The sequence below is a fragment of the Cibotium barometz genome, chromosome 15, assembly GCF_041138505.1.
Source record: "Cibotium barometz isolate CiBa-2024 chromosome 15, ASM4113850v1, whole genome shotgun sequence".
Classification (NCBI taxonomy): domain Eukaryota; kingdom Viridiplantae; phylum Streptophyta; class Polypodiopsida; order Cyatheales; family Cibotiaceae; genus Cibotium; species Cibotium barometz.
This window is the reverse complement of record NC_141060.1, coordinates 7,965,895-7,979,184: the sequence shown is the minus strand read 5'-3', so window position 1 is coordinate 7,979,184 and position 13,290 is coordinate 7,965,895. Positions and strand designations below refer to the sequence as shown.

General features: G+C 40.1%; 1 pseudogene; it reads right to left on the bottom strand.

Moving 5' to 3' along the window:
* Positions 1 to 824: 824 nt before the first annotated feature.
* LOC147630919 (uncharacterized) lies at positions 825 to 3,179 on the bottom strand (annotated as a pseudogene).
* Positions 3,180 to 13,290: the final 10,111 nt, after the last annotated feature.

The window sequence follows — 13,290 nt, the reverse complement described above, 5'->3', positions numbered from 1 at the left end:
ACACTTCTTGAATTAGTTCATCTTTCTTTATCTTTTATCATTTGGCAACCTCTAAATTCGTAAAAATAAATAAATGACCTTTGTTATGCACAAAACAAACTTTTTCGAATGGCATACATAACTTAAGTTGTCTCAAAACATCAGGTAATAATAAATGTACAAATTTCTTGGCCTACTTGTGTTTATTTGTATGTAATTATTATAATTTCTAACCAAGAATACCTTCAAACTCAAAATATGATAAGATTTTTTTAAATATCCTAGCTAAGCCAAATGAACACACACATGCATACACACAAAGAAAACTCATCAAAGATTGCCTATTCATTATGGGATGTAGAACACCATTGTTAGAATGTCTATTCTTTAAAAGAAATTGTAAGTTATCTTATAATCAACTCTGGATTTCCATTTTCTATTGAGAATGGCAGGATTAGGAGATGAGATGACCATTAGGAAAACTTTTATTCACAACAAAAAAAGAAATACGTACAACAAAAAAAAGAAGAGTGTAGATAGAACAATGATTTTTTAAAACATAAAAACCACAAGAAGGATCGTTGAAGACGTGAACCATTTTTCAACTCTGTAAAAGCGTCTTTCTTTTCCAAACAAACCGAATTCTAAACCACATTCATGAATCAAAAAAGAGGCCATCCAAAAAATGGGCAAGATTCTCTATCTTCATACTACAAGAGCAGAAGCCAACTATATTGTTCCTCCTCCTCTCTTAATTAACTCCATCAAAGAAATCCAAAGCTAGCTTCTGATACAAAATGTATTGTCTATGAATTCATGCTTGTAGCGTGCTTAATGATCTCTTATCACATTGCTAGTGTCGAGTTTATCGACCTAAACATTGCACTAGGATTGCTCAACACATTGGCCACATACTCTTTCCTGTAAATTCAACCAAAAGCCTGTTAATAGTTAGAGACATTGCAACACCGTCAACAACAGATTATGATGATGCAAAACCAACAATTCACTATATACATGCGTATACGAAAGATAAATTCTTTGTGAAGGAAAACCAAATTATGCAAATATTTAAAGTAGATATATCATGATAATGCAAGACTACCTACTCATGGGTGTGGATTGTCTTGTCTTTGTAAAGACATGTTATTGAAAAAAAAAAGAGAGGAATACTAGCTGGAGATAAGTCTCACTTAATCTAAAAATGTTTTTTTTTTCCAAATAGAGGAAGGAATGAATACTAGTTATTGGAGATAAGTTTCACTTCATCTAAAGTCTGTGTGAAAAGTTCAAGGAGGTGACTGATAGTAACAAGAAGAATACAGATAGATTATAACAAGCTCCTGAACCGATTAGAGTGTTACCAAGACATTCGCTTCATAGTACATAAAAATGATAGCCTATCACTCCTCCTACAAAGAGAGAAAGAGAGGATGATAAATTTACCTCGACTCTATCTCATCTCCATCAGGTTTAAGAAGATCGATCCTCGTGGGAACCTCTGTGTATAGAAGAACTGCCTGCGTTGGTAAGGTAATTGGTAGATTAAGAATAATGAAACCGAAATAATAGTGAGGGAATATGATCAAGGAGTGTGTGCAAAGATCAAGGATTGGTTGATCCTAGTATTTACGCGCCGCGAGTCAAAAAGATAATCATATGTACCTTAATGTAGTCTTCGGTGTCGAGCGTGAATCGATGGTACATTCCCGGCGGCAAGGTAATCATATCTCCCTTTTTGACAGTAAACCTTATCCAGCTGTTATCGTAATCTCTTATGTCCCAATAACCTACGTAGAAAGGCTAGATATGATTAGCATTAGCTTAGCTGCACTTCGTAGTTATAAGTGCAATGCTACACATACCAGGTTATATATATATATATAACATTACACAAAAAAAAGCCTAGGTTTGTAGTTTGCATATTGAAGCCTAATTTGAATATCTGCTCGACGATGGTGCCGATGCTTCGCTACCCTCCTCCTCGCGTTTTCTTGCTTTCAAGTCTTCTTTCCGGAACATCATCATGCCCAAATTTGTTTCGCCCAAATCCTCGCACACGCACACTTCGTCTTCTCATGCTAATGCTGCTCGTTGTTGCGTTCCGCATGAGAGAGCAAGACGGAGACCCTACCTTCGTAGCTCTACCCTTGTAGCATATCGTTCCCTTTCCAAGACTTTGGAGGAGGAGGAGGAGCAAGCTATCAGCAAGTCATGCAATGATGAAATACATTTTCGCTGCCTGAGGTGTGAGTGCAGAGTCACCACAAATCATACGTTGATGGGATGTGTGACCACACCACCATGATCATGACATAGGTAGGCGCTGGTGGTAGATAAAGTTCCGTGAGTGGCCCACTGCAGCACAGCACAGTGGAGGAGGGCGACGTATATATGCAAGAAGATGAACGTCGTTGACAGCTACTTGACCGGAATTTGGGTTGCTTGGGAGCCAATAGGGTTGACGTTGGTCGGCGCGTCGTACATGTAGGAAGGGGTAATTCATAATTATGCAATATCATCGAAGATTTTCATGACCAAATAAAGTGACTGATTTGATTTACCACGGCCTTCAAGGATAAGTCGGCTTTCTTCATAGGGATGCAGATGTTCCTGAAAGAAGTGTTCAGTCTTCTGCTCAAAGTTGTCCATAACGCCAGGTGCTACAGTTATCGTCTCCTGCATCATGGTAGTAATAATCATATCACATATGCATGCATGCAGTAGTAGTAGTAGTAGTAGTCGTCACCTTCATTTGCATTAGTAAGCTGCACTAGTACTGCGTTTTTATAATGCCATATCATAGGAATCAAATACCAAACGATTAATTATTGCTAGCTGCAATAACAAGCTGATTACCCAATAAACGTAGCCATGGTCGCCTTTTACTCTCTCGAGCGTAGGGTCTCTCTCCCAGTTGCAGTCAACATCTATTTTCCAATGTAAGACGCCGAGTTCTACACGAAAATTAAATTAACAAAGAGTAAAACCTCCCTTAGGCCTTGAGCATCATGACGCAATCTTTAACGCAGCAAACAAGCTGACTGTTAAGCTTACTGTGCGTTGAGTTGATAACGAAAAGAGTTAAACTTGACGAAACATGTCACCTTTAAGTGTTCCTCTGATACTGGGCGATTAGGCACGTATTTGTGAGGAAGCCTGCGGTCATCATCTGCGGGATTGTACACCCAAGCCTCCATAGCTTCTTCTAATTAGCTATCCTGCGAGAAAGCAAGCTGCCTAAGGACGTTAGTCTTGTGATACCAGGAAGCTAAGCTGGTACAAAAACCTCAGTATAAAAAGGTAACCCCCCAAAAAAAAACTACAAGTAATTGATGAAAAAAGCAACGCCATGTACACAGACAAGGAATTAAACGCTTCGCCGCTCATAAGAAACGCAATGTTGTCTTGCGCCTGCTCCCCACAAAACTCTTATATAGAGAGGTGTGAGCCATATTATATTAATTTCTTTCATTTTGTGAGAAAAATGCGCTCTAGTTTGACGAAGGCCGCAAGTGTGAGCATAATTTCATTTTGTGTGAAATATAAACAATAAATAGATCACATTTAGATTCGAGGGTTAAATATAAACAATACTAAGATCACATTTAATTTTGTGTAAAATATACACAAAATAATAAGAACACATTTAGATTCGAGGGGACGCTAGGCGAACACCACAGCTTTGCTTTGCCTGCTGCCACAATGCAAAAATTACACTGGACACAAGGTTAAGATATTAGCAAGCCCTTGCACCTCCAATATCCCACTCCACATCATCTTATGGCCCTAAACTAAGCGGGCACACAACCATCCTTGGGCTTCTCTGCCCTTATTTAAGCCCTATTCTAAGGCGAGAGTCTAAACAACATCCAACCACTACAAGAGATCACCCTAATACCGTAATACCGTCGTATATACCGAAGTTTTAGATTTGGTTTTTTCGCCTAAAACTACCCACACTGATCATTATCACTGTCGGTATTGAATCGTCAATAATATTTATCGCTCAACCGTTGTCTTTATAAACTAGTATACTGATGCTACCTACTGTGATTGGTATATGCATCGGGCATCGATGTTTTTACTGACGTAAATATCGATGCAAATATCAATGTTTATTTCGACATAAATACTGACACTGGTATAAATCTTTTTTTTTTTGGGTGAAATGGGACAGATTCAAGTAGTTTGTCCCAACCTGTCTCGTTGTGCCCATACTACCTAGCTACTAGTAACTTTAAATATAAACACATTAAAAACAAAGATGTAGAAAAGATAATCAAATTTATGCATATTTATGTGTGGAATTCGGAAAACTAAAAAGTGCACAGATATTCATATTCAAGATGCGATAACTCATCATTGACATTAAGAAACCTCACAAGAAGTATAAAACTCCAAATACGGTATTGGAAAATCTTGATACTTTGGAAATTTTGCAAGTTGTCTTGCAAACAAAAAAAAATAGTGGATCTAGCGCTCTTAAAAAAATTACGAACATAGCTCTTACAAAGAACATTTGAAAGTTGTCTTACAAAAAAAAAAGAAACTAAGAGGCCCATGTAAGAGCTACTAGTTGTGATCACATCAATGCATCTTTCCACTTCTCGTGGCTTCGCCGACTTGCTAAATATGCTAAATACTCTTCCTTCAATGGGCATGGTTATACCAAAGAAGAGTATGATTTCACGTGGTGTCACGGAACTACATCCTTGTTTGACAAGATGGAGCGAGAAAGGCAAGAGCTCAATTGGGCCCATATTGTCAACTATGTAAGTATATAATATCGTCAAACATTAAACTTTTTAGTTTTCTAAATTTCACACATAAATTATGTGTATCATTTATCTTTCTGTACTTTATCTTTTTTATGTTACATTGTCATGATAAAACTTATGGTTCTATTCCTCAATGTAGGGAGTATCTTGCAAAAAGAAAGAGATGAAGACTTACAAAGTATGTACAAAAGTGATCGATGCCACCAACACAAAGGTGAGAAGTACCTGAACCTTTGAGGCGTACTTTATGAGCATCTCATTGTAATTGCTTGTACTTATTGGGGGTGTTACAAACCTCCACCTTAGCTTTCCTTCGGTCTTTGATGTTGAGATACATGGGCTTACTCTTTCTTTTATTTAAATTTACATCTCACACCTCAAACCTTCAATGGCTCATTAGATCTCTCATTCTCTTGAGCATGTAATTATTTGTTGAATTGCTGGAAGAGATTTGAGACTAGGAACCCTCTATGAAGCTACTCAAGAATGCAATTCTTTTATTCTTCTGGTTGGTCATGCCACTTCACGAGGATGTCATGGCTAAACTGCACACTACAGAGGTGAGTGTCAATACCCTACCACCTGGCTTATCCTCAATGATGGACCTATCATCATAGCATCTATAGGAGTATAGGGACCCTGATGCTATAGAGCAGGGAGTAAAGGGAGTGCGAGAAAAAGGAGTGTCTACCCAAGTGAAGTCTAGAGGGATGCCACGAGTGGCTCTAGGAATGAAACCCAAAGTTATTGTAGAAGTGACACCCTGATAAGTATATGGAGTAGTCTTAACAAAATGTGTAGGAGGATGATGTGGTGTAGTAGTAGCATCACTACCACCTCCACATAACAAAATGTGGAGGATGATGTGGTGTAGTAGGAGGATGATGTGATGTAGTAGTAGCATCACTACCACCTCCACATATACTAGTGCTAAAAACACCACCACCACTAGCACTACCACTTCCATTACCACTAGCCCTACTACGTAATGGCTACTACCACTATGGCTACAATGAGACCTGTGTCATGAACTCTTTGCATCACTAGCAACAGTTTGAACACTCGGGGTGGTGGGACTCAATGAGTCGAGAATGGGTGAGGTGAGCTCCAACCGAGCTATCTCATGTTGGCTCAAGGGGGAACACTTGGAAGGAATTTTGGATCTCATCCTATGTGCAGTCTCGTAGATTACTAGACATGGCTACTTTAAAACAAAACGTGGATTCAGCTCAAAACAAAGCATACTTTTGCATAGAAAATCATAAATATAAAAAGAGCTTGTGTGTACGAGCTTACCTCCACCCAGTGGTTGAGAACAGCTAATGTCTAAAATAAGGTGAAAGACCAACAATAGCTTACCTCCAGTATGTATACTCTATAGTCTATGTATACATAGCGTGCATAGTGTATAAATACATTCTTATGCCTATACACGCATTCATAATCTATGCTCTATACTTTATGATCTATGCGTATAAAGAGTATGCATAATCTATGCATACGTAAAGAGTATGCATGTTCTATGCATACATAGCATGCATACCTTATACATGCATAGAGTATAGATTAAGCATAGAGCATCTATACTTTTTATGTGTGCATGCTCTATAGTTTTTATACATGTATAGAATATAGACTATGTGATCTCTATGCTTTATGCATGCATAAAGAGAGCATGGTTTATGCATGCATAGAGTATGTGTGCTCTAGGCATGCATTGAGTTGTGCAAGCTCTAAAGCTGCGTAGAGCCACCATAGAGCATGTAGTATACTCTATGCATGCATAGCTCTTTATGCATATAGCCTCTATAGAGGACACATTAAGTAACGACACATCTTTCCATTGTAAATCCAGCATGCCAATAGGTTGCTATGCCGTTTACTCAGCATTGGGTTGAGGTGTTGTAGTAGGCATTATGGCTTGTGGGGCTGTGATGGAAAAGGTAAATCCAATTGTGTTGAGGTTTGAAATAATTAGTGACGAGCACTTGCACGTGTGCGGCACTCAGAAGTCTCATGACCACTCTCTCCTTGAATAAATATGTACCTTTTCTTAGCCTTCATTCCATGTTGGATTACTTTCAAAAAATTTGTGAAATTCATCTCCGTTAAAGTGTTACCCACCACTAAAGTGTTACCCTTAGCAATGGGTTTAATAGTAGAAGTGGTATCACATTTAGAATCTAATGCTTTGGCTCCCTTGACCATCAGATTATCTTCTACTTGGATGGCATTTGTTGTGTTACTTTATCCCACATAGTGATCCTTCTAATGACTAAGCCATTATAGGAGGTCGCTTCATGCGTAAGGCGACGGATGAACCTATCCACAGTAGGGTGATTATTTGAATAACATTCAGGTGGAAGGCAATGAGAGTTTGAATGCTTGAGACATCTAATGAAATGTCTAACTGATTCCTCTTCTTCTCTCTGGGCTTTGTGTAGCTATGAAGCTAACCACTAGTTTATTCTCAGAGGTGGGTACATATGGCATGATTTGAAGGGAAGCCTCCATTGCAATTTGAGTCTCATCCAAATTCTCTTCCCCCCCACTTCATCCATCCCACTGCCATCTCTAGAAGCCTCTTTCAACTCATCAATTGATGGAGGACTAACTTTCTCCACTGTTTTCCTTTCAACTCATCAATTGATGGAGGACTAACTTTCTCCACTGTTTTCCTTTCGCAACACTCGATTGCTCTTTCTGTTCACTGTATGTCTTTGTTTCGTGGAATTTTTTCTCTCCATCTTCTGAACACAAACAAACACACAACTAAATCATGCTTGAAGAATATGAATTAGTCTTTCCACATTACAACAACTACAACATAATAACTCCTAAGAGATTCCATACAATAAAATGGCTCATGACATAACACTTTAAGTTACCATACATTAGGGAACAAGCCAAGCTCAAGGTAACCATGATTACCAACCTGAACTTCATTAGTCCTTATGATGCCATGCCGCCCCTTCTCTTGCACAAAGATGCTGATCATACTACAATGTCACACCATTAAAATAATGAAGTTTGTCTACAACACAAATCGGAACCACCCCGCAGAACTACCACCGAGACTTAATCCTAGCCTTGCATAATGTATGGTACAAATGGTGGAACGCTCATTGATTTTCTAAAACCCAGCCATCCGTGTTTTATGGCCAAAAGCATTGGGAAGTAGCCGGCATAGACGTGGACTACTTGTCAATGGTTTTGGCCATGGCAGACGGATGGCTTGGCTACCCTTGGATTCACCCTTGGCCTACATATGCCCTACACATGGCATGGCTAATTAAAAAAATGCTACAAAGCCTAATGCTATTCTCATGCACAATGAAGACATTGAGAAGTAGAGAGGAGGAGAAGAGCACTTGACTCTTATATATAATGCACAAACCCACATCTCTTAGAGCCCATTTGTATTGGCACCCCCAAAATGTTTGGTGTCATGCCTCCAATAAGGGTAGGAGGCACAGTGTGAAGGGTAGCCAAGTTCCATGAGATGTGAAGTCTATATGAAGGGTAGCCAGGCTATGTGTGTGCCATTTGCCAAATCCATTGGGAAGCACCCCGCATCGACACGGGTTGCTTCTCAATGATTTTGGCCATGGCACACAGATGACCGGGCTACCCTTGGATTCACCCTTGGCATACATATGGCTATAGATGGCATGGACAGTACATGATTTTTAACAAAATGCTAGAAATATTAATGCTAATCTCATGCACAATGAAGACATTGAGAAGTAGAGAGAAGGAGAAGAGTGACTCTTATATATAATACACAAAGCCACATCTCTCACAACCCATTTGTATTGGCACCCCCAAAATGTTTGGTGTCATGCCTTCAGTAAGGGTAGGAGGCATAGTGAGAAGGGTAGCCAAGGGCCACAAAATGTGAAGTCAATATGAAGGGTAGCCAAGGGCCAGATGTGAAGTCTATATGAAGGGTAGCCATGCCATATGAAGGCTAGGGCCAGAACCATTGGAATGTAGCCTGCGTAGACGCAAGGTGCTTCCTAGTGGTTTTGGCCATGGCCTTCATATGGCTTAGGTTTCGATTTCCCCTTGGCCTACACATGGCTTGTCTAGCCTTTGTTTTGGACTGTCCCATCAAACCAATCATACACCATAGAGTACCATGACCTGCATAGCGATAAAAATACATGCAAAAAACAAGCAGGCTTTTTCTGGATTGAATAAAAATATACTCCCCAAATAGATAGTGAGTATAGCCTTTGTTTTGGGCTTTTCCATCAAACCAATCATCCACCCTAGAGTACCACGACCTGCAGAGTGAAAAAAATACATGCAAAAAAATGGCAGGCTCTTTTTGAATTGAGTAAAAATATACTCCCCAAATAGATATTAAGTACACCCAACAACCATGCAGTTAATCAGTCTAATTAGTCCTTCAACACTGTGGATACATATGGCACTATTCTTTTCAAATGGTTATGGCCTTGGCCTTCATATCTCTAGCCTATCATTGGATATAGACATTAACTCTATGTACAATTCTTACACATAGAAACCCTCCACATAAAAACCCTTATCATCGAGGAACTACCTAAAAGAGTTGCTTATTCTTGCTTAGGAATTTTCCATGTATGTCTATGTGCATGTATCTTCTACCTCAAACAATGTATTGGTGCAAGTCTATGTGCATGTCTATATCCATGGTAGCCAAGCCAAGTGTAGTCCAAGGCCACACCATTGGGAAGCAACCCACGCCAATGTGGGCTTCTTCCCATTGGTTTTGAACTTGGCCTACATATGGCTAGGCTACCATGGACATAGAAAAGGATGGGCTACCATGTGGATCTCTTTGCTACTCAAATGTTCTACTGTACCAGGAAGTCAAACATTAGCCTCTACCAATTTTGCTTGTGTGGCACTATGAATATCATCTCTCAGTATTTCAAATCACCCTTAGATATAGATCCCCATGTTTCCCACTTTACATAATTCACATAGATGGTATATCTCCCTTGCCATTGGAGATGCTCAAGACTATGAGAACTTGAAAGCACTTGTATAAAATGCATCTTGCACTTGATGCTGCTTGCACATGTTATACAATGAACTATATAGAAATCAATACTACATCACTATCTTCAAATTACCCTCCCCAAAGCTATGTGTAGGTTAAGGCCACACAATTGGGAAGCAGTCCATGTTGACACGGGCTGCTTCCCAATGATGTGGGGTTGGCCTACACATGGCTTAGCTACCATGCACATAGACATGGCTTGTCTACCATGAATGCATATGATGTGCAGCATAAACCGCACAACATAAACTGCACAACATAAATCACACAGCATAAAGCGCACAGCATAAACCCCAAAAATTCCATACCATGCGCAGCATAAACCTCATGATTCCATATCATATCAGTAGCGGAAACCGCACAACATTAAAAAAATTAAAACATGTTGTTTATACAAAAGGCATTTAATAGATTTTTTTTAAAAAGGGTCCCCTTTTTTTAAAATTGAAGAGCAAGAAATATGTAGAAAACATTATTTCCAACCATGACAAACCTGTGCGCATCCGCATCCAAATCCACGTAAACAAAGGGGAGATTTAGCGCATGCAAGGCCTTATGATTTTTACACAACAATAGGGTCAATGCATGCTTGGATGTAGCCATTTTTGGTGAGGTTCAGGGCATTTTTTGTATATAGGTAACTTTCTCGACCCATAACTTATGCATTGCTCAATGGAATTCGACAAACTTGGTATCCAAGCAATAGTGCACATTCCAATCTTCAATATGAGACAAAAAAAACACAAAAGCAAAATTTATAATTTGATCATTAAAGTGTTACAAGTTTGATGTGGCGTCTGAGGCATGTGTTTTAAATAGCATATGTTATAACACTTTATGCAAAAATGTCAAAAATTTGTTCTGCACATACATGCAACCAAGTAATCATTCTAAAGTACACTACGTGAGCTTCTTCTCAACCATAGGACACATTCAATTGAGAACATCTGGTCAATGTTGTGCTAGAATTTTGCATACCCATTCGAGGGCACGCTCCATAACCTTTTTTTGGTTTGTTGAAAACCTAAAGGGATTGAAAAAATGGAATCTACACTAGTGGGACTAATGCATGGTGGTCTTAAAACATTGGTAGTTGGTTATATCGGTATCTTGATTCACCCTGGAATGGAAGAAATTGAAAATGTTCAATTTTTGCATGTGCAAAGATCTTTTAATAAATCCAACACTATTTACAATTTTTCATTGCTTCTTTTTCTTTGCAGTTTCCTTGCTATATGACTCATAAGCATGTCAAGGGTCATTGCATTTCACATCGCACACCATTAAATCTGATAGCGTGCCCTTTGGCCTATTGGTGTTTTGAAGCATTTTAGGACACATTCCACTTGCTTGGGGTAAGATTTTGCTGACGTGTATCGTCGGAGGGGGGAAACCATGGTGGGTGAAAATTTCAATACCCCGTAGACTTTCAAATTTTCAGGCCTCCCGCTGTGGGGCCAATGTTTTGAATAAAGTACATAACATGCCACCTACTATGTTTCAAAGTATTGTGTTCGTTTTCTTTGTCTTATTTTCTTTGCTTTGTAAGATGTCTTCTTTTCTTTACTCGCCTCCCTAGCTAGCTGGTCTCTCTATGATCGTCTCCATGGAAATGGCAAGATGCAGCTCGCCCCCCACCCTACAAGATGCACAATTTGGTGTGGCATTGTATTCTTTACCCTAGTAAGTTGTCTTCTTTTCTTTGCTCACCTAACGAGCTCAATGGCCTCTATCAGATCCCTTGCTTTGCTAGCCTCACCAACGCGGTGGTCTCTATCTTCTTTGCTTTGCTTGCCTCTTAAGCTAGATGATCTCTGTATAAATCGTCTCCATGGCAATATGCAACTCTTCATGGCTTGCAAGAGAACCAAAAAAAGGTGGCGAGATAGGAACGCTGAAAAGCTTGGTCAAGGCACAAGGAGCATATTGCAAGACGAGGAAAGAAATGGCTGCAACGTATGCGGAGGGAGAAACAATGAGAAGACATAAGACTCCTTGCAGAGTAGCACAACAGGAAGCGGTTGTAGATGGATGCATTTGAACATTGCCATCGGAGCGAAGAACACGAGCTGTGGCCAATAGATTAGTGGGAGAATTCAAGGCAGCAGCATCAGGCCATTCACATGAGTACAAGCCTCCTGTCATTAGAAGCTTTACCTTGCACCCTAAAATCCATAGAGTGACAACCCCGCCAACACCTTAGGAGATGCACGCACAAGAGACACTACTTTCTAACCTAAGAGATGGCCTACAGAAAGTGAAAGGGGTACACAGCTTAGATCAATTAGCTGCAAAGAGAGCGACATTAGCTATGCTGGTATCCTCTGAAACAAAGACAAAACGGCTTAAATGCACAACGTCAAAGATGTTGTCAATCAGAAGGTCCAACATTGCTCTAGCAGTTGGATGCTATTGGAATTAGGGTTGCAGGAAAGCACACAAAGCCTGGAGAAGAAGAAGCAAGAATGCACACAACACAAAGTGTATTAGATTGTGTCAATGTACAAAGATAAGTTAGCCCTAGAAGGATGGGCGTATATACAAGCCGGGGGAAAAAACCTCCTAAAGAGGGAAAAAGTGCCCCGACGGTCCTAAGTGTGTTCACACACATCACTGCCTATATATATGGCAACAAATCCCCCCTGGGAGTGATGGTGTGAACGAGAGCTGGCACTCATGTATAGGGGAGTGCCATGCCTGAAGTAGATCAATCCACAAAGGGGAGCAAGTCCAAAGCTTTGCGGAAAGCTTCGAACTTCTCACGAGGAAGCACCTTTGTGAAAAGATCGGCGAGGTTGTCTTGTGTTGGCACATAGGCCAAGCTGATCTCTCCTACTGAGAGTCTCTTCCTGACATAGTCATAATGCACCTCAATGTGCTTTGTGCGAGCATGAAAAACTGGGTTTCTTGCAACTGCCAATGCGCTCTGGCTGTCAGTGAAGATAGAGGTGGCAGACTCCTGTCCAACACCCAAGTCAGCATAAGCCGTCTGAGCCACACACACTCAACCGTAGCTGTGAAAGCTGCCCTGTACTCAGCTTCACAACTAGAAGTGACCCTAGTAGGTTGCTTCTTGCTCAACCAAGATATGCATGAGCTACCGAGCATGAAACAAAAACCACTTGTGGACACTCTTGTGTCATAGCAACCAGCCCAATCTGAGTTCGAAAAAGCATGTAAATTTGGCGGCAACGATCCTCCCTTGGGATAAAACAACCCAAGATGTATGGTGCCACTCAAGTAGTGAAAGATGCGTTTAACTGCCCTCCAATGCTGAGACCCTGGGCTATGCATAAACCTGCTCACCTGTGAGATTGCAAACTGAATGTCTGGCCTCATAATGAATACATAAATGAGGCAACCCTCGATCAGAACGGAGGGTGCCCACAGTACAATTGGATACATTTTCAACCATAAAGCATAAACTGTTTGAAGCACAAAAACACTTCGGACTTTGCCTTCAGTGGATATACCCAT